Source organism: Dendrobates tinctorius, unplaced genomic scaffold (genome assembly GCF_039654945.1).
Source record: "Dendrobates tinctorius isolate UK_male_01 unplaced genomic scaffold, ASM3965494v1 ptg000059l, whole genome shotgun sequence".
Taxonomy (NCBI): Eukaryota; Metazoa; Chordata; class Amphibia; order Anura; family Dendrobatidae; genus Dendrobates; species Dendrobates tinctorius.
This window is the reverse complement of record NW_027361727.1, coordinates 7,791,005-7,812,659: the sequence shown is the minus strand read 5'-3', so window position 1 is coordinate 7,812,659 and position 21,655 is coordinate 7,791,005.

Genomic DNA, 21,655 nt, shown 5'->3' with positions numbered 1-21,655 from the left:
CCCGTGCCCATATACCCATCATACATATCCTCCATCCCATAGTCCCATGCCCATATACCCTTCATACATATCCTCCATCCCATAGTCCCGTGCCCATTTACCCATCATACATATCCTCCATCCCATAGTCCCATGCCCATATACCCATCATACATATTCTCCCTCCCATAGTTCCATGCCCATATACCAATCATACATATTCTCCATCCCATAGTCCCATATACCCATCATACATATTCGCCATCCCATAATCGAGTGCCCATATACCCATCACACATCCTTCATCTCATAGTCCCATGCCCATATACCCATCATACATATCCTCCATCCCATAGTCCCGTGCCCATATACCCATCATACATATCCGCCATCCCATAGTCCCGTGCCCATATACCCATCACACATCCTCCATCCCATAGACCCGTGCCCATATACCCATCATACATATCCTCCATCCCATTGTCCAGTGCCCATATACCCATCACACATCCTCCATCCCATAGTCCCGTGCCCATATACATATCCGCCATCCCATAGTCCCGTGCCCATATACCCATCACACATCCTCCATCCCATAGGCCCGTGCCCATATGCCCATCATACATATCCTCCATCCCATAGTCCCATGCCCATATACCCATCATACATATTCGCCATCCCATAGTAGAGTGCCCATATACCCATCACACATCCTTCATCCCATAGTCCCGTGCCCATATACCCATCATACATATCCTCCATCCCATAGTCCCGTGCCCATATACCCATCATACATATCCTCCATCCCATAGTCCAGTGCCCATATACCCATCACACATCCTCCATCCCATAGTCCCGTGCCCATTTACATATCCTCCATCCCATAGTCCCGTGCCTCACAACATAGCTTAGGACGCTCTCTGGGTCCAGACGTGTGACTGTGCCAAATATTGTGGCTGTAGCTGCGACGGTGCGGATGCCTATCCCGGACATACACACATACATACACACTTTGAGCTTTATATATTAGATACAGGCCATTAACACCCAGAAACTTATGAAGAACTTGCAGTCTTCATTGGCCCCTATCTCCTCCCTCTCATGTCCTGATTCTGCATTGAAGCATTACAATGAAACACTTCAAAGTGCCCTGGATGAATTTGCTCCTCCTATACATAGAACACCACAACACAGACGGTGACAACCCTGGCACACCCTGCAAACACGTTTCCTGCAGCGGTGCTCCAGGTGCGCCGAACGTCTGTGGAGAAAATCCAACCTACCCGAAGATTTCATCCATTATAAGTTTATGCTTAGGACATACAACACTGCCCTTCACCTCTCAAAACAAACCTATTTCAACATCCTCATCACTTCACTGTCCAATAACCCGAAACGTCGCTTTGACACTTTTCATTCTCTACTCAACCCAAGAGTACAGGCCCCAACCACGGAGCTTCGAGCTGACGATCTGGCCAATTACTTGAAAGAAAAAATTGACCAGATCTGACAGGAAATTATCTCCCAATCACCTCATACCATGCACTGTCCTCCCTCCCCCACTGAATCTAGCTCACTCTCTGATTTTGAACCAGTCACAGAAGAAGAAGTAAGCAGGCTCCTTGCATCTTCTCGCCCAACCACTTGCACCAGTGACCCATTTCCGTCACATCTACTCCAGCCCCTTTCCCTTGCTGTCACCTCTCACCTAACTAAAATATTTAACCTCTCTCTCTTCTGGTATCTTTCCCTCCTTATTTAAGCATGCCATCATACATCCACTACTTAAAAAACCATCCCTCGACCAAAACTGTGCCGCTAACTATAGACCTGTCTCTAATCTTCCCTTCATCTCTAAACTCCTGGAACGCCTGGTCCACTCCCATCTTATCCGCTATCTCTTTGATAACTCTCTTCTCGACCCTCTCCAATCCGGTTTCCGCTCTTTACACTCTACTGAAACTGCCCTCACTAAAGTCTCTAATGATCTACTAACAGCTAAATCAAATGGTCATTACTCCATGCTAATTCTCTTGGATCTCTCTGCAGCATTTGACACTGTGGATCATCAGCTCCTCCTCACTATGCTCCGTTCCATCGGCCTCAAGGACACCGTTCTCTCCTGGTTCTCCTCCTATCTCTCTGACCGCTCCTTTACTGTATCTTTTTCTGGCTCCTCCTCCTCTCATCTTCCCCTTACTGTTGGGGTTCCTCAAGGATCAGTCCTGGGCCCCCTCCTCTTCTCTTTGTATACTGCCCCTATTGGTCAAACAATCAGTAGATTTGGTTTCCAGTACCATCTCTATGCTGACGACACCCAATTATACGCTTCTTCTCCTGACATCACACCAGCTTTTCTAGAAAACACCTACAATTGTCTAAATGCTGTGTCTAATATCATGTCCTCACTATATCTGAAACTGAACCTGTCAAAGACTGAACTCCTTGTGTTTCCTCCCGCTACTAATGTACCTATACCCAACATTGCCATTTCCGTGTGTGGTTCCACTATTACTCCCAGCAACATGTCCGCTGTCTTGGGGTCATACTTGACTCCGAGCTTTCCTTTGTCCCCCACATACGATCACTGGCTCGCTCTTGTTATCTGCACCTCAAAAACATTTTGAGAATTCGACCTTTTCTTACTTTTGACTCCACAAAAACTCTGACTGTTTCTCTTATTCATTCTCGTTTCGACTACTGTAACTCCCTTCTAATCGGTCTCCCTCTTACCAATCTCTCCCCCTCCAATCTGTCTTGAATACTGCTGCCAGGATCATATTCCTCGCTAATCGTTACACCGATGCCTCTACCTTGTGCCAGTCATTACACTGGCTACCCATCCACTCCAGAATCCAGTACAAACTTATTACCCTCACCCACAAAGCTCTTCATGGCTCAGCACCACCCTACATCTCCTCCCTTGTTTTAGTATACCATCCTACCCGTGCCCTCCGTTCTGCTGATGACCTGAGGTTAGCATCCTCAATAATCAGAACCTCCCACGCCCGTCTCCAAGACTATATACGTGCTGCATCAATTCTTTGGAATGCATTTCCCAGGTCAATACGATTAGTCCCCAATCCCCTCAATTTTAAGCGTGCCCTGAAAACGCATTTATTCAGACTGGCCTACCGCCTCAACACATTAACCTAATCTATCCCTCTGTGGCACAACCAAAAGTTTTTACCATAGCCAGGTTCCCCGCATTATGTTCCCACATGCATCCATTAGCCCTCTGCATCTGTACTGTTACACACTTAACATTATGGCTGGTCCATGCAATCAGGGCAACTGTTACCACCCACCTTTCGTGTCTCCCCTTTTTTCCTCATAGATTGTAAGCTTGCGAGCAGGGCCCTCATTCCTCTTGGCATCTGTTATGATCTATGTGATTATTGTTATGCTGTAATGTCTATTGTCTGTACAAGTCCCCTCTGAAATGTAAAGTGTTGCGGAATATGTCGGCACTATAGAAATAAAATGTATTATTATTATATACATCTAATGTTTATCTATTATTTTGTGTATGAATGCACTGACTTGCTCAGTGCAAGTGCTGCTTGATTCCCTGTTACAGGACTTATATGTGATGCCCGCACATGTGTGGCGCCCCTGAGGCTCAGTCGCCACAGAGGTACTGCACCTTCTCCTAAGGTGTAGTGCCCCACCATCCAGGTAAGGTGGGAACTCCTTTCCACACTCCAACACTCGCACCCCACACAACAGGGTAGTTCTGCACAACCACATTGCGGCTCAGTGCTTAGCAGAGCACCTCTGGTGGTTCCCTGCTTGGAACACTGGGTGTGCTGGGAGGTGGGTGGAGTTAAGATAAATAAAAGAGTGGGAAGATGTAGGATGTAAGGTTCAGTCTGGCAGAAGGTCAGGTGGGTAAGAAGTCACTGAGACAGGAGTGAGGATCCCTGGAAGAAGGAATGGAGGCAGGGGTGCTGCAGCTGCCTCAGTGATCTGAGCCAGCTGGCACAGGAAAGGAACAGAAGGAGAAAGATGTAGAACTGAAACCTAAGCTTCCATAAGAGAGACAGAGACAAGTACGGAACAAAGGAGTAAGGAGAACAGAGAGGACGTGGGTTGGAAGAGGAACCCTGCCTTTAGGTTCTCAGCGCAAGGCCGGGGCCCGGTCCCCGAGGTTGTGTGTACGCTTATGGTTCTGCAGCATGGAAAGTTGAGTGGACATGGGCTACAAGTGTCGCATTCCTTGTGTCAAGCCACTAATGACCAAAGACAACGCCAGAAGCATCTTACCAGGGCCAAGGAGAAAAAGAACTGGACTGTTGCTCAGTGTCCCAAGGTGTTGTTTTCAGATGAAAGTAAATTTTGCATTTTATTTGGAAATCAAGGTCCCAGAGTCTGGAGGAAGAGTGGAGAGGCCACAATCCAAGCTGCTGGAGGTCTAGTGTGACATTTCCACAATCCAGTGATGGTTTGGGGAGCCATGTCATCTGCTGGTATAGGTCCACTGGTTTTATCAAGACCAAAGTTAGCGCAGATGTCTGCCAGGAAAATTAGGAGCACTTCATGCTTCCCTCTGCCAAAAAGCTTTTTGGAGATGGAAATTTCATTCTCCAGCAGGACTTGGCCCCTGTCCACACTGCCAAAAGTACCAAGACCTGGTGTAAAAACAACATTATTACTGTGCTTGATTGGCCAGCAAACTCGCCTGACCCTATCCCCATAGAGAATCTATGGAGTATTGTCAAGAGGGAGATGAGAGACACCAGACCCAACAATGCAGACGAGTTGAAGGCTGCTATCAAAGCAACCTGGGCTTCCATAACACGTCACCCGTCCAAGTATTGAGTGCATTTACTGAACATACACTTCAGTAGGCCAACATTTTGGATTTTAAAATAATTTTTCAAGCTTGTGTTATAAAGTATTCTAATTTACTGAGATAATGACTTTTGGGTTTTCATTGGCTGTAAGACAAAATCATCAACATTAACAGAAATAAACATGTGAAATAGATCACTTTGTGTGTAATGACTCCATATAATATACAAATTTCACTTTTTGTATTGAAGAACTGAAATAAATTACATTTTTGATGATATTCTAATTTTGTGAGAAGCACCTGTATTAACTATTTTAGGTGGTATGACTAAATACTGACCAAATACTGAATGTGTGACCATAGTGTTAAGAGCATAAAAATTAAAAGTTCGAAAAATCCACATTTTCAAAATATTTGTACAATTTTAGATTTTTTTCATACATACCCGCAAATCATATCGACCTAAATTTACTACTATCATGAAGTACAATGTTTCACCAAAAAAGATTCTTAGAATCACTGGGATATGTTGAAACATTTCAGAGTCATTACCACAAAAATCGACGCCTGTCAGATTTGAAAACATGGCCTAGTGATTAATGGAAATTAGAGTGTCTCGGTCCATAAGGGGTTAAACTCTATGTGGCCGATTCATTAAGGTGTATATGTAGTGGAATATCTAGAGTCCCATGGACTCCAGTGGAAATTTGGACCTGGACCCCGACCAGCATGTTGGTCAGATGTACAGGCCTCTGTAGAATTCTAGATCCTATAAAGACAAACGTGTATACCCTCTCCTCTACATTAGGAAAAAGAACAAGACAAAATATATAAATCTCATAGAAAACATGGCAATACGATTATTTTCTAAGCAATACTTCTACATTGTAAGTTTAAGATACAAAACAACAAACATCATCGTATTGTTACTGAACAAGTCCACTATACGAAAACTAATAAACCAATAAAGGGGAAAAATGCCACCGCACAATAACCATATATTATCACCAGACAGCATCTGAGTATAACCACCATCCTGTTCCTGGACAAAATCTTCTACTCTGTGTGCAGAATTATTAGGCAAGTGAGTATATTGAGCACATCATCATTTTTATGTAGATTCTCTACCTCCATGCAATATAAATTTGAATGCTTATTGGATGAAGCTGATTATTTGTGTGATGGAGGGTGTGATCTAAAGATATCAACACCCTTTACCAAAGTATGCAGAGTTATTAGGCAGCTTCTTTTCCTCAGGCAAAATGGGCCAAAAAAGAGATTTAACTCAGTGTCAATTACTTCCAGATTTTAAAAATCGTCTGCAAATCTTGAAAGTATACTCTGACCAAGCTCACTAATAAATGTTTTATTATTATTATTCATTTATATAGCACCATTAATCCCATGGTGCTGTACATGAGAAGGGGGGTTACATACAAAGTTATAGATATCGTTAACAGTAAACAAATTTACAATGACAGACTGGTGCAGAGGAGAGAGGACCCTGTCCTTGCGGACTTACATTCTACGGGATAGTGGGGAAGAGGCAGAAGGTCGGGGGTGCAGCAGCTGTGGTGGTGATGAGGCGGCAGCTCGGGCTGTGGTGGATGGTTAAAAAGAAGAAAGCCCAATACTGACCCATGTGGTACCCCTCTGTTAACTGTGACCTAATCAGACCCAAGCTTATGTGAGAAATGTGCTTTAATCGAAGAGCAACACAGGGGAGCACCGCGGACGGACCCGCGCAACCGCAGGTCGGTGGGTCGGGCGGGAACCCCGGGGAGATGGATGCAGAACCCCCCCCCCCAAAGGGAGGCGGCAGTGTCCCCCCAGACGCCGACATGAACACTGCAGATGTCCCTGCAGCAATAGGGGCAGCAGACCCCATGATGACAGATACCACGGTATCCCCTGCTTCTCAATCAGGTCTGCCATATAATACAGCTTATCGACCAGATGCACCCCTGACACTACAACACAGGAAATCACCCTCTTTTTTGACAGGGCACTTCGCAGCACCCATGGGAGCTGATTTCAATTTATTATACAATAAGATAAAAGATATCCTGACGAAGCAGGATATGGAGCAGTACATTGCCCGTTTGGAATACTCCTACAAGGCTGAACTTTCCATACTAAGAGATGATATTCAACAATGTGGTGAGAAAGTGGAATCTCATGACCAGCTTATAGCCTCTTTGATCGAAAGAATGGAGGCTCAGGAATCCCCCACAGCCGCACAAGCTAGACAGTTGCAAACTCTAGCGGAAATGCTGGACGATTCTGAGAATAGGGGACGCAGAAATAATATAAGAGTGAGAGGATTGCCCGAATCTATACCCCCCCAGGAGTTGAACACCACTTTGAGAGGCATTTTTAACTCGGTACTAGATAGGCCTCAGGACGCTCCACTGGAACTGGATCGTGCCCATAGGTCCCTGGGCCCAAGACCCGCCGAGAGATGTGATATGCCGGGTTCACAAGTACCAAATTAAAGATACGGTCATGGGAGCAGCCAGGAGAGTAAAAACCATAAACCATTCGGGATCTCGTATACAGCTCTTTCCAGACCTGTCCAGATGGACCCTACAGAGACGCAGAGCTCTCCCCCCCCTCTTGGACGAACTACAACGTCACGGCCTCCCTTATACTTGGGGATTTCCATTTTGTCTTCGAGTTCGGAAGGGAGGTAGAGTGCATTGTTTGAGCCACCCTGGTGGAGTTCCGGCATTCTCGGCTGCCTTGGACATAACAGAAGTGGATATTCCTGACTGGCCATCCTTACCATCGTTTTATAGACTTGAGGGTCTCCAAAGAGGCCAGAACCCTCAGCAGCAACGTCGTCGCAGGGGTTGGCCCAATGGTCCGGGGCACATGCATCCGGCAGAGGACGAGGCTGACTAACATGCTTTGTCCTGAATTGCAGATTGTCCCGTGGTGTCATGTTACGAGGGATAACTTGCTGTTTAAAAGATTATACTGGTTCTGAGTTTTAGAACGAAGTATTCATAATACTATCAATGTTGTTGATACCGAAAATGGTTAAGAAACGGGGTATGTTTCACTCGCTTATAATTAGATAAAATATATATATTCTCTATCTGTTAAGTTCTCGATATAAAGGGAATGCGATCGTTAGGTCATTATGGGGTTGGGAACCGGGGGGGAGACGGTGTCTCCAACTCCTCTTTTTCCTGTACACTTAACCCCTGGAGGCGCTGTTTTGCCATTGAGGCACGCAGCTGTTATAGTTTACCTCCAACAGGTTCTATTGAAGTGTGCCTACTTACACTCGTTTTGTTAAAATTTCCTATACCTTTGTCTTTTTTTAACTTTTTATCTACTTTCTTTGTCAATATCCACTTCCCATGTTAGCTTCCCCTCCCTCTTCAACAGCGGGCGTTGGACTCCAAAGCCGATCCATCTTTGTAGCCGTAACTTGCATCCTCAACCTCACGCTACAGATACAATGTCGGGTAAGACCACTGCACAAAAGATAACACTGGGCTCTTTGAACACTAGAGGCTTTAATACCCCGCAGAAGCGGTCACATATTTTATATGGCATGCACAAGAAAAGAGTAAACATATTAATCTTACAAGAGACACATTTTAAAGTTGGACATATCCCTAATATCCATGACCGATACTACACAACCTGGTTCCATAGCGCTAACCCGAATTCACGATCCCGTGGGGTATCTGTAGCGCTCCATAAATCTCTCCAGCATAACATATTGGACACATTGGTTGATGCGGAGGGAAGATACGTGCTCTTGAAAATTCAAATTTTTTCAACCACTTATACTATAGCGGGTTGGTATGCCCCCGGCCGAGACCAAATACGAGCTGCTAGATCTTTCCTGAAGATCGTGGCTGAGTTTGCTGAGGGGGTGGTCATACTGGGAGGTGACTTCAACATGACTCTTAACCCGACTCTAGACTCCACGGCAGCGAAATCTTACTTATCTCTTCGTCAGCTGTCCTCATTGAAAAGGGACTTCCAAGATTTACGGCTCACCGACGTCTGGAGACTTTGCAATCTCAATGAGAAAGACTATACATTCTTTTCCACGCCACATAACTCATATGGTAGGATAGATTTCTTTCTCCTTAGTCACTGTGCATTGGCTTGGAACCCGAGACCTTCTATCGGGAGTTTTCTATGGTCAGATCACGCTCCAGTGTTTCTGGACATTAGTCCTCCTGACTCGGGGTTGCGGCAGTGGACGTGGAGATTGAACGATAATCTTTTAAAAGATAATATTTGTGTGGCCGACATCAAGTCTACCATAGCAGACTTTCTTCAAGACCATGCACATGATACTACTGCCATTCCTGTTAAATGGGAGGCCCTTAAATGCATCCTTAGAGGGGTTCTCATTAAACATGGATCTCGCTTGAAACGAATAAAAAGTAAAGAGATTATAGACTTGACAGACAAGATACTGACGTTAGAGACGAAGCATAAGACGAACAAGGAGGCGGAAACGTTGACTGACCTGATAAAATACAGAGACGATCTGAAGTCCCTACTAAATGAAAACCGCTTTAAAAGTATATTATACGGTCAATCTAACAAATATGGACGTCTGTTGGCTAGATTTCAGACTACATACATTTCATCTCTCCAGCAAAACGGGGGTCGAACGACGTCAAACCCGACAGAAATTTTGGACATAATGCGGCGTTACTATCATACATTATATAATATCGGCGGAGATTGTCCCCCTCAGTCACCCTTGGATCCTCAACCATGCATAGAATCTTATATTCATGACACTGCCCTTTCTACACTGGCCACGGATTTAACTATCCCGTTAGACTCGGACTTTACGACAGAGGAGATTGTTGAAGCCATCCAAAATACTCCGGCTGGTAAAAGCCCGGGACCGGATGGGTTTTCCCCTCATTTTTATAAGATGTTTCAAGAACAACTTAGCCCTATTATGACATGGGTGTTTAACTCCATCACAGCTGAGTCTCTGTTCGTTCCACAGTCTTTAGAGGCTTTTATTACAGTGATACCGAAGACGGGGAGGGACCCTAAATTAGTAACAAATTACCGCCCAATATCTCTCATAAATGTTGACGTAAAATTATACGCAAAAATTCTAGCGAATCGACTGGCTCCTCTCTTGCCTTCAGTAATACATTCAGACCAGGTGGGGTTTGTGCGGGGAAGGGAGGCGAGAGACGGCATAAGCAAGACTCTCAACTTGACTGCATATGCTAAATCGAAATGTAAACCGTTGGTTGTGCTGTCGATGGATGCGTAGAAAGCCTTTGACTGTGTACACTGGGGCTTCATGTTCTCGGCCCTACGACAGATGGGCCTGGGAAACCGCTTTTTGCATAGGGTTGCAGCCCTATACTCTGGCCCGTCGGCAAGGGTTAAGGTAAACGGAGCAATGTCGGACTCTATAACCATTGGGAATGGGACCAGGCAAGCGTGCCCTTTGTCGCCCCTTTTATATGCGATTAGTTATGGAACATTTGGCGGTGGTGATCAGAAAGAACCCCAGTGTGCACGGTTTATGGGTAGACAATGTTCATTATAAGGTCTCTCTTTATGCGGACGACCATCTACTGTATATATCCCAGCCACATATTACCCTTCCATCATTGATGGAAGAGTTCCAAAAATACGGAGCAGTCAGCAATTTTAAGATTAACTTTCAGAAAACTGAAGCCCTTAACATATCCCTAGGACAGACAGAACTTACAAGACTTATGGGAAATTTCCCCTTTCGGTGGAAGACTGGGGCCATTCAATATTTAGGCATTCAAATCCCTACTGACACGACTGACCTATATAAATTAAATTATGTGCCCCTGTTGGAGTCGACTCTGAAACGGTTGAGGGAATACGGACGGAAGAATATCTCATGGTTTGGCAGGATGGATTCATTTAAAATGGACATTCTCCCCAGGTTCTTATACCTATTCCAGGCGGTCCCGATTGTGCCGCCGAAGACATTCTTTCAGACCATTAGATCTGCGTTAATCCGCTTTATCTGGCAGACATCTAAACCTCGTCTTAAATATTCTATTCTAACCGCCCCGAAACCCAGAGGTGGTGCGGGCCTTCCTGACCTGGAACTCTATCATAGAGCTTCCCTACTTGCACGTCTGTTTGACTGGCAGTTCGGCCACCGTTCTAAACAATGGGTTCAATTGGAACAGATGTCTTTTGGTATCCCATTGCGCCATCTTCCGTGGATCAGACGTACTGAACAGGTCGCAAATGACTTTAAGGGACCAACAGGTTTCTTGACTCGAGAAATTTTACAGACCTGGAATCATGTTAAACATAAAAAGAAACTGATCAGCACTTTGAACCCACTGTCACCAATATTTGGTAACCCGGACTTTCCTCCAGGATGTCACAGAGACCAATTTTTAGGTTGGCATAGGAGTTCTGACTTACGACTGGGACAGATACTAGTGGACGGAAATTTTCCGTCGTGGGATGCCTTACAGGAAAAGTTTCCCAATAGGTCACTCTCCTGGTTGGAATATAATCAGTTGAGATCGTTTATACGGGGACGTTTGGTCGACTGTACTTCTCTCCCTCCCACGACGCGGTTGGAGGCTTTCTTACAACTGCAGGACCCTCCCTCTCATCTGATTTCCTTTTTATATAAGGAACTTCATTCAGGAGACTCGGAAGTGGCTCCAAGTTACATCCGTGCATGGGAGGAGGATATGGGTTGTAAATTTTCGGCGGAAGACCTTGACAAAGCATTTCTTTTTACACATAAAATGTCTCCGGCCGGGGGTGCACAGGAGAAAAACTATAAGATACTGACTAGGTGGTATCTGTACCCCGTTAGATTGAAGTCCATCTTTCCGACAGTGGATGATACATGCTGGCGCTGTACAATGGAGAGAGGCACGCTATACCATATATGGTGGCAATGCCCTGCTGTACGACCCTTCTGGGAGGAGGTGTTTCGGGCCTACCAGAAGATCTCTGGAAAATTTGTCCCTCCCTCCCCACAAATTGCCATTTTATCTATTCTCCCGGGTTCCATATCCACTCAAAAGAAGAGCCTTCTCCGGTTTTGTATTACTGCGGCACGGATGGTGATCCCACGCCACTGGCGTACGACGACAAAGCCAACTATGGCTGAGTGGTTGTCAGAGTTTACAGACATTTTTCGTATGGAGGAGTTGATGGCTGAATTGGAGGGAGATACTGTAACTCCCGTTTGATTCGAACATGGCAGCCTTGGATCGTGTTCAGGGAGACGCCTGGACTACTTCGATTGGTCGAAAACGCTTCTTAGAGGCCGGCTTGGAAGTCAGACGCCCGTCTTCTTTTCCCCTTTCCCCCCCTTTCCCCTTCGCCCTTCTTCCCTTTCTCTTTCTTTCTATACTTCCTGTGAGTCTTCTTTCTCTTTCTAATTTCTTTCTCCCTTTGGTATTTGCAATACACCTTCACAGGTTACGGGCAAACTGTTGTTGAACACGACCATTGTTGCTGTGATCTAGTACGGCTTGGTGTATAATCGTGTATAATCTTGCATCTTGTATCTTATGTCTTGTATGTTATATGTCAAATTCTTTTCAATAAAATAGATTCAACATAATCGAAGAGCAACATTTACACTCTTGGTACATGACGTTTGTAAGATACGTATAATTAATTAAGTGACATGCACCTCTCAATGAATTAGGGACATTTTCTTTAGCAGCCTAATGAATAGGGGCTTAGTTCCTCGATTTGCGATGCTGGTTATTCCATTTTTCTGGCGTGAAAGACCGTCAAATCTCAAAATCTTTGTAAAATTTGTAAGTGGACCAAAAACTTTTGTCACTTTATAAAATATATTTAAATATTTTTACTTTCTTACTTTGGAATAGTGCATATGTTCCACCCTCATCCACGTTTTTAGGTCCTATAATTCTAGGGACATTTCGAAAATTTGTTTTTGCAAAGATTTAAGCTAACCTGTTTGCATGTGACATTGACTTAATGTAGGCTTCATAAAAAGTTCCTTTACATCAATTTTGTCTAAGCCATGGTCGCAAGAAGGCCTGCATATTTTTATGGGTATAATTGACTATAAGTCTAAATCCCTCCAAATCTTTATCCCCTTCATGACCCAGCCTATTGTGACCTTAATGACCTGGCCACTTTTTGCAATTCTGACCAGTGTCCCTTTATGAGGTAATGACTCAGGAACGCTTCAATGCATCCTAGCGATTCTGAGATTGTTTTTTCGTGACATATTGGGCTTCATGTTAGTGGTAAATTTAGGTCGATAATTTTTGCGTTTATTAGTGAAGGTTGGTCACACTCATCTAACATAGTGTTTGACGAGTGTGACCAACTTTTCACTATTGAGGCTGCCTATGCAGCATCAGTAGTAAAAAGATCTAATGTTATAAATAATAAAAAAATAAAAAATCGGGTAATATTCACCTTTCGATGTCCCCAGGCCTCCGCGATGCTCTGGGAGGTCCTGTTCCCAGTGATGCTTTGCGGCAATGACCTTTGATGATGTTGCCGTCTTGTGAGACCGCTACATTATCGCGAGACAGCGACGTCAGCAAAGGTCATCGCAATGCATTACTGGGAACGGAACCTGCCGCGTGTATCGTTGAAGCCTGGGGACGCTGCGCGGGACATTGGAAGGTGAATATAACCCGATTTTTTTATTTTGATTCTATTTTTTACAGGGATATGGTACCCACAGCCTGGAGGACAGTCTCCTGTCCTCCGGCCCATGGGTACCATCCGCAAATGTTCTGCTTACTTTTCACATGGTGGGTACAGCCACATGCAGAAAGTAAGCAGAACAATGCATTCGTATGTGGGCGGAATCCCCGCGATTTCGCAAAATAATGAGCATGCTGCGTATTTTTCCCATAGGATTGCATGGGATGCTGTTTTTTTGCTGTGTCGCGGCAAAATCGCGCGTTAAAAACCGCCCCGAAAACGTGAAAAAAACGCGACGTGTGAACGCAGCCTGATACTATCCTTGGGTCTGTGGGTCTAAAACCCATGTCTTTTTTTTCTGGGCATTTGGTTTTTAATTGTTTTTATTGGACTTTGTGTGTTTTCTGCTTTTTCCAAATAAAATTTGCATTTTGTACTATACATTTTACATACATTTTTTTCAGGTTGATCGCCATTATAGCATGTCTTTTCTCGTTGTTGTATCCTGCCATTTATTTGCTATAAGCAGATCCCTCCTACAATATTAATATCTGTGGATGGTGCCCTCCATTTCGTTTTTTCAACAGATTTTTATCTGGTGTTTTTTTAACCCTTTGTTTCGGGAGTTGTGGCACATCATTGTATTGGTGTATTTTACAGGTTATAATTGAATTGTGCATGTATTTATAGTTGTCTTTATTCTCTTGGCTAGTTCACGCACTTTATGGATCTTTCAGCCAGAGAAACAGCGTGGAGTAACAGGGCATTAGGATTGTTTGATGAGACTGATAATTTGGTAAAGCGCCCAGCTTCTGGCTCTGATTTTCAGGCTTTATCATTTGAAATTACCAATTTACATAAGTCGCTCACTAAAATATGGTGGAACATTAGGAGCCTCGAAGAATATAAAAAAGTGGGCATAATTCCCCGAGGTCTTCGCATACAGATTTTTCCCTCTTGGGAAGCAGCTTCTGACTTCCAGTCTGTTTGGGAAACAGGGTTGGCTAAATGTTCGATTACTTTAATTGACATTTTGATTGAGCAAGGCCAGGCTGATTATATGAGACTACTCCCCCCATCTTCCGCCTCCTGAGTATATGAGACTACTCCTCCCATCTTCCACCTCCTGATGATATGAGACTACTCCCCCATCCTCCGCCCCTTGAGTATACGAGACTACTCCCCCATCCTCCACCTCCTGAGTATACGAGACTACTCCCTCCATCCTCTGCCCCCTGATTATATGCGACTACTCCCCCATCCTCCGCCCCCTGAGAATAGGAGACTACTTTCCCCATCCTCCGCCTCCTGATTATATGAGACTACTCCCCCCATCCTCCACCTCCTGATTATACGAGACTACTTCCCCCATCCTCTTCCCCCTGAGTATAGGAGACTACTTTCCCCATCCTCCGCCTCCTGATTATATGAGACTACTCCCCCATCCTCCACCTCCTGATTATACGAGGCTACTCCCCCCATCCTCTTCCCCCTGAGTATAGGAGACTACTCCCCTCATCCTCTGCCCCCTGAGTATACGAGACTACTCCCCTCATCCTCTGCCCCCTGAGTATATGAGACTACTCCCCCCATCCTCCACCTCCTGATTATACGAGACTACTTCCCCCATCCTCTTCCCCCTGAGTATAGGAGACTACTTTCCCCATCCTCCGCCTCCTGATTATATGAGACTACTCCCCCCATCCTCCACCTCCTGATTATACAAGACTACTCCCCCCATCCTCTTCCCCCTGAGTATAGGAGACTACTCCCCTCATCCTCTGCCCCCTGAGTATACGAGACTACTCCCCCCATCCTCTGCCCTCTGAGTATACGAGACTTCTCCCCCCATCCTCTGCCCCCTGAGTATACAAGACTACTCCCCCATCCTCCACCCCCTGAGTATACGAGACTACTCCCCCCATCCTCCACCCCATGAGTATATGAGACTACTCCCCCCATCTTCCGCATCCTAAGTATAGGAGACTACTCCCCCCATCCTCCACCCTCTGAGTATAGGAGACTACTCCCCCCATCCTCCACCCGCTGAGTATACGAGACTACTCCCCCCATCCTCCGCCTCCTAAGTATTGGAGACTACTCCCCCCATCCTCCACCCCCTGAGTATATGAGACTACTCCACTCATCCTCTGCCAAACTGAGTATATGAGACTACTCCCCCCCCATCCTCTGCCCCCTTGTCACGATCCATGCTGGATTGTGACAGATTTAGTACAAGTAACCTTTTTTTTCCTTTAAGCTTTTGGCTTAAAGTTAGTTTTGCCCCCGGTGGCCATTAGGGTCATTACACTGTGGTGTCTTTAGTTCTAGTTAGGCCCCCGGTGGTGGCTAGCGTTATTACACGTGAATCACTAGCAGGTGTGATTGCTCTGGCTCTTGCCTATAAAGGAGTGTCAGGTGGTTGCAATCACTGTTGGTGATATTGCTCATTTCCAACCAAGTCTGGTGAAGGAAGGAACTACAGAGAGGAGTTCCTTGCAGCTCAGGGGAGCGCTGGTATAATAGCTTCAGGCAGAAGCTGAATTCAGGTGTCGAGCTTCAAGGGTGAAGCTGAACTTTGTGTCATGATCTCAGTGCAGGTTTTTGAGCTGCACGTCAGGGGTTAATATCTGGAGCTCAGTGCAGGTTTTGACCTGCACACCTCGGGTTAATGATTGTGGGCTATTTTTGGTTCTGGGAGAGCCTCTTAAGCCCCTGGGAAGTTCCAATCTTTGTCAGTTATACTTTTGCCTTTGGCCGAGTCTGGTGACCTCCGTGTGCCTGTTCGTTGTTATAGCTTGTTTATATGGTTCTGACCGATTCTGTTCCCCGTTGTGATATGCATGTTGATTCTGTACTGCGCTATCCTCTGTGTATGACTCGTTGCCTGTTATCTGACTACTCTCTGCTCGCCCCTCTTGTACCTTGCAGCTATCTCTGTGTATGACTCATTGACTACGTCCTGACTATCCTCCCTGTCTATGCCCCTTGGTAACTTTGTCTTGCAGTTACCCTGCTAGGAGTTCTCTTGCAGCTCCTTGCTCTCTGGAGTTTAGGCCACGCCCCTAGCAGTCACGTGCTTCAGATCCTGCTGTTCTGAAGTACGCACCTACTCGGCTGCTGCCCGCTCCACAGGTATCTTTGAGCACAGTTCGCTTTACTCAGGACACGCACACTGGCTCAGTGAGCAACTTCAGTGCGGTGTTCCTGACATTTTGGTGTTATACTCTGTTGCTGGGAGCAATAGCAACAGAGCAAAGCTAAGTGGTGTTTTTTCCTGTTTGTGACTTTCCTTGTGTGTGTATTAGTGCAGTGGTGGGATTAGTTTCTGCACAGTCCAATTCACTAGAAAGGGATAGGTGCAGGGCGAGCTAGGGATTTCAGGTATTTCACCCCTGAGTATATTACACTACTCTCCTCAGCCTCCTCCTCCTGTATATATTACACTACCTTCATCCTCCTCCATCTCCTATATATATTATACTACTCTCCTCAGCCTCCTCCTCCTGTATACATTAGACTACTCTCAACATCATCCTCCTCCTGTATATATATTACACTACTCTCATCCTCCTCCTTCTCCTGTATATATTACACTACTCTCATCCTCCTCCTCCTCCTGTATATATATTACACTACTCTCATCCTCCTCCTGTATATATTACACTACTCTCATCATCAGGTATGGACTGGGGCTAAAATTCAGCCCTGGCATTTGAAATCGCACAGGCCCATGTTGTCCACGTCCCCAAGAACCAGATGAGTATATTACTAATATTACCCTGGACGGAGGAAAGGAAGAACACCGATTCTGTAAGCAACGTAGCAGACAAGGCAGCCCATGACCAGACAGGCCCTTCTGGCATTTGCCAGATGGCCAGTCCGGCCCTGCTCGGGGGGCATGACTTGAACATTCCTATTGTAAACACTGAGATGTGGGGAAGTATGCTTGACGAGAAACGTAAAACTTACATTATCCATTGAGGTCTCTAGAAATGTGGAGAATTTGTGTAATTTTGTGATGAGTGTAGACTGGACGGTAACATCCTGTGATAGTTATTATGGGTTACTGCTGAACCTGAGCGGCAGACATATCACCCGGTTCCCATACTATTCTCATTGCTATATACAGTGCATGTCATGATAATTCTCTGCCATGTGGTGCCATACTGTGCTATTCTGTGCTGGGTATCACCAGCAGTGTCCTGTGGCTATAGTATTCCACCTGTGTAGTCAGGGCGTTACTGCACTGGTAAGTTATTGGGTGACTGATGTAACTGTATTCTACTTTTGATGGACAGATATACAATAGATTAGTGACTGACGGACATTAGGCCTCATGCGGAGATGGAAGTGAGTGATAATGTCAGAGTAGAGGATGCAGGAACATGCGTCCCTGACTCAGAACCATAAACCCAGAGTTCTAGTGACAATGCCACCTCAGTCAGTTAGAGATGCGAGTCAGCTGTGTATCCAACCCACTGCCGCCTTGTAGGGCGCGGTCTCCGCTCCTGAGCCCGCTTCATGCACTCACAACCAACATTCGCTGAAATTATACAGCTAAATAAAATCCTCATAGCATACGTAGTAACAGAAAACCTGGTGTTCTAGTAACAACACAACCTCATCCTCAGGAATAAGCAATAACAACATATAGGGAGGGCTGTAGGAAGGGGCCGGTGAGTTTACATGTTACATCGTAACTGTGCAGACTACTAGAGGCCCAAAACCTAATTATTCAGAAATCCATGTTTTATGTCACTGTGGACATCAATTCATTCCTACAGATGTGCAATGTAGAGGATAAGTAATAGTATATGAAACTCATGACAATGTGCAGTGTTACCACCTTTCTATAGATCACACACTGTTAATAAATGCAGAAATACACGAGATACAGGATGATAATGTTCAATAATTAATCATTTTATTTTTGTCTCCTATCAGTATGTTTTGAGCTGTGGGAGGAAACCGGAGTACCCGGAGAAAACCCACACGGACACGGGGAGAACATACAAACTCTGTGCAGATGGAGTCCCAGATTTACACTGAAGACCACCGTGCTGCTCGCTAACAGCGCTAATCACTGCGCCACCATGCCGTCCTGTAGTATGATGGTCCTACATCTCCAAGTAGCCTGCCAGCCAGATGAGAATGCAGGAGACTGATATGTAACAGAGAAAATAGAAGAACTCGGGGGTGGGATTCCTACAGACCCCGCCTCTTTCTTCAGACCACACCCAGGTCCACGCCTTCCTGAGTCAGTAGTCAGGTATTGGGGGAGGGGGCTGCGTTATATTTCCATTGCTGCGGCTGTTAATGCTCTTCCACCGCTTGCTCATGTAGGAGAAGCCACAGAACAGCCGCTGGTCCTCCGGGGTTACAGGTGGTTTCTGAGCTTCAGTGTCAGACATCACTTGGTGCAATTCAATTTGTTTGCTGGTTTCCATATCTGGGTTCTATAGAAGAAAGACAAATCAGTCGGGTTAATTAATTAGGTATTTAATTATATCCGTCCCCTCTCGAGGGCACCTGTACAGATTGTGGATGAGCCGTGGTAACCATGTGCAGATTGCCGATAATCACCATGATGCATCGTTACCTGCCCCTTGAGAACAAGTCAACTCCTGGTGCTGCCTGGCAATCTGCGGTATCCACATCTGCTACAACTGCACCATAAAGCTGTGTTCACATGTTGCAACCACATAGGGTTTTTTTAATCAGTGTCAACAATAATGCATACTTTTGTTGTGTTTTTACCCCAAAAATGTCCAGAGCATAATGGTTCTTTTTCGTAGGAAAAAAATGGACAGTGTGAACACAGATTAACGTATCCAAATTAGTCACTAAGTGGCCTTCTGAAGAATTGGGGATAATAATTACACTTTTTAGAAATATGTAAAAGCCTGTCCATCCTCCACATTCTGTAATTCCACCCATTTACCAGCATGGGAGGATAAACACATTCTGGCCTACACTACCTAGGATTGTTACTCATTATTTGAGCATTTCTTACATATATTATCACATTATACAGACGAGGAGGTGACATTATAATAAAAGAACGCTGGGCACTTACAGGTGTCATTGTAAATGGTGGACGGGACCTTCCCGCCTCTAATTCCTCCCAGTTTATGGGCGAGAAGAATGGATGTTCTTTTAGATTGCTGCAAACAACCTGCCTCTTCTCTGGTGATTTACACAAGAGCTGCAAATATAGAAGAAGCATTATTATATCACAAGTAATAATATAAATAATCTCAGAAAAAACAGCAGTAACAGAATTATTTTCTCACTTTCTTATAGAAAGATGAATTTCTTAAAACAACCATTGCTAGAAACAAATATGATAGGATAGGATAGGATAGTACAGGACAGGATAGAATAGGACAGGATAGAATAGGATAGGACAGGACAGGATAGGATAATACAGGACGGGATAGGATAGGACAGGACAGGATAGGCTAGTACAGGACGGGATAGTGCAGGATAGCATCGGATAATACAGGACAGGATAGGATAATACAGGACGGGATTGTACAGGATAGGATAGTACAGGATAGGATAGTACAGGACAGGATGGTACAGGATAGGAAAGGATAGTACAGGACAGGTATCAGGATCCTGACAACATCGACGTACAGCCTCTGCTGAGCAGGGACTCACCCGCACTGTAAGGACCCCTGGGAACAAGAACAGCCAGAAAGTACAGATGCACAGGACCTGAACGCTGAAGTTTAGCAAGCTGGCATAGGACCTACGGTCATGTGACTGCAAGGGGGTGGGGCTTAGCGTCCTGCTTACAGAGAAGGTAGAAAACTCAGAGTCGGGCAAAACAGAGGTCATACACAGTACGGGCAAATGAGGTACAGGAGGGATAAACAGACGGGAGGTCAGACAAAGCCAAATGTCATACACAAGAGGGCGGTGCGGTACCAAAGAGATGGGTCACAAGCAGAGAGTCATACACGAGAGAGCGGTGCGGTACAAGAGGGGCAGGCAGAACTCGTAACAGGGACAGAACCGGATCACAACCAAGCAAGCAACAAGTTATCAGGCACAAGGCACACGTATACAAGAGGTCAACTAACTCAGCCGAGGGCAGGAGTATAACTGACACCGGCCACAGGTCCAGTGAGTATTAAATAGCCGCCCTCTCCCAGAGAGAGGCAGAACAATTAACCCCCAGTCTGACCAGGACGGGCCAAAGCAAAATCCCGTCCTGGATCATGACAACAGGATGGTACAGGATGGGATAGTACAGGATGGGATAGTACAGGATGGGATAGTACAGGATGGGATGGTACAGGATAGGATGGTACAGGATAGGATAGTACAGGACAGGTTGGTACAGGACAGGATAGTAAAGGATAGGATGGTACAGGATAGGTTAGTACAGGACGGGATGGTACAGGATAGGATAGGATAGTACAGGACAGGATGGTACAGGACAGGATAGGGTAGTACAGGACGGGATTGTACAGGACAGGATGGTACAAGATAGGATGTTACAGGATAGTACAGGACGGGATGGTACAGGAAAGGCCATCAGTAGTCGATCAGTCAGGGGCCGATACCCACTAATCCTGAGGATTAGCTGTGTGAAGAGGTTTTGGTGAGCACCGCAGCCTCTTTACTGTATAAACTGGCCTGTAGATAAGAACACTGTACATATAGGAGAGGCTGTGCCGGGGCTCCAGCGTTGTCCCAATTCCTTCTATTGGATAAAGCTGAAATACCCAACACAGTGGTGATGAAATGTACGGTGTATTATCAAATCTCCTGACTGGTCTATCCTTCCTATGTCTCCAGGTAGAAGTGTCTATTTACTCACTCTCTCTATGACATCCCTGAGCTGAGAATCCATGTTGTACGGATACCATGGTTTATCACATTTAACACACGGACCATAGTAAAACGGGTGAGATCTTGTGGCCATTTGGAAGACTATGACCCCAAAAGCGAACAGGTCGACCGTGTAATTAAAGGGCTGTCGACGAAACATCTGTGGAAATATAAGATTAGAAGAGTAAGTTAGTACATTGTTCATCCTGGGAGAGGGAAAAGTACCGTGAGCCATGGTTACTGGTAGTGTTTTTTCACACCTAAGCCCCCATACATATGACATGTCGGCCAAAAGATCATTTGATTGATGGCTACCTCTCAAGTCGAGAATCCCCAGTACACAGTAAACTGGTTTATTTTACTTATTAT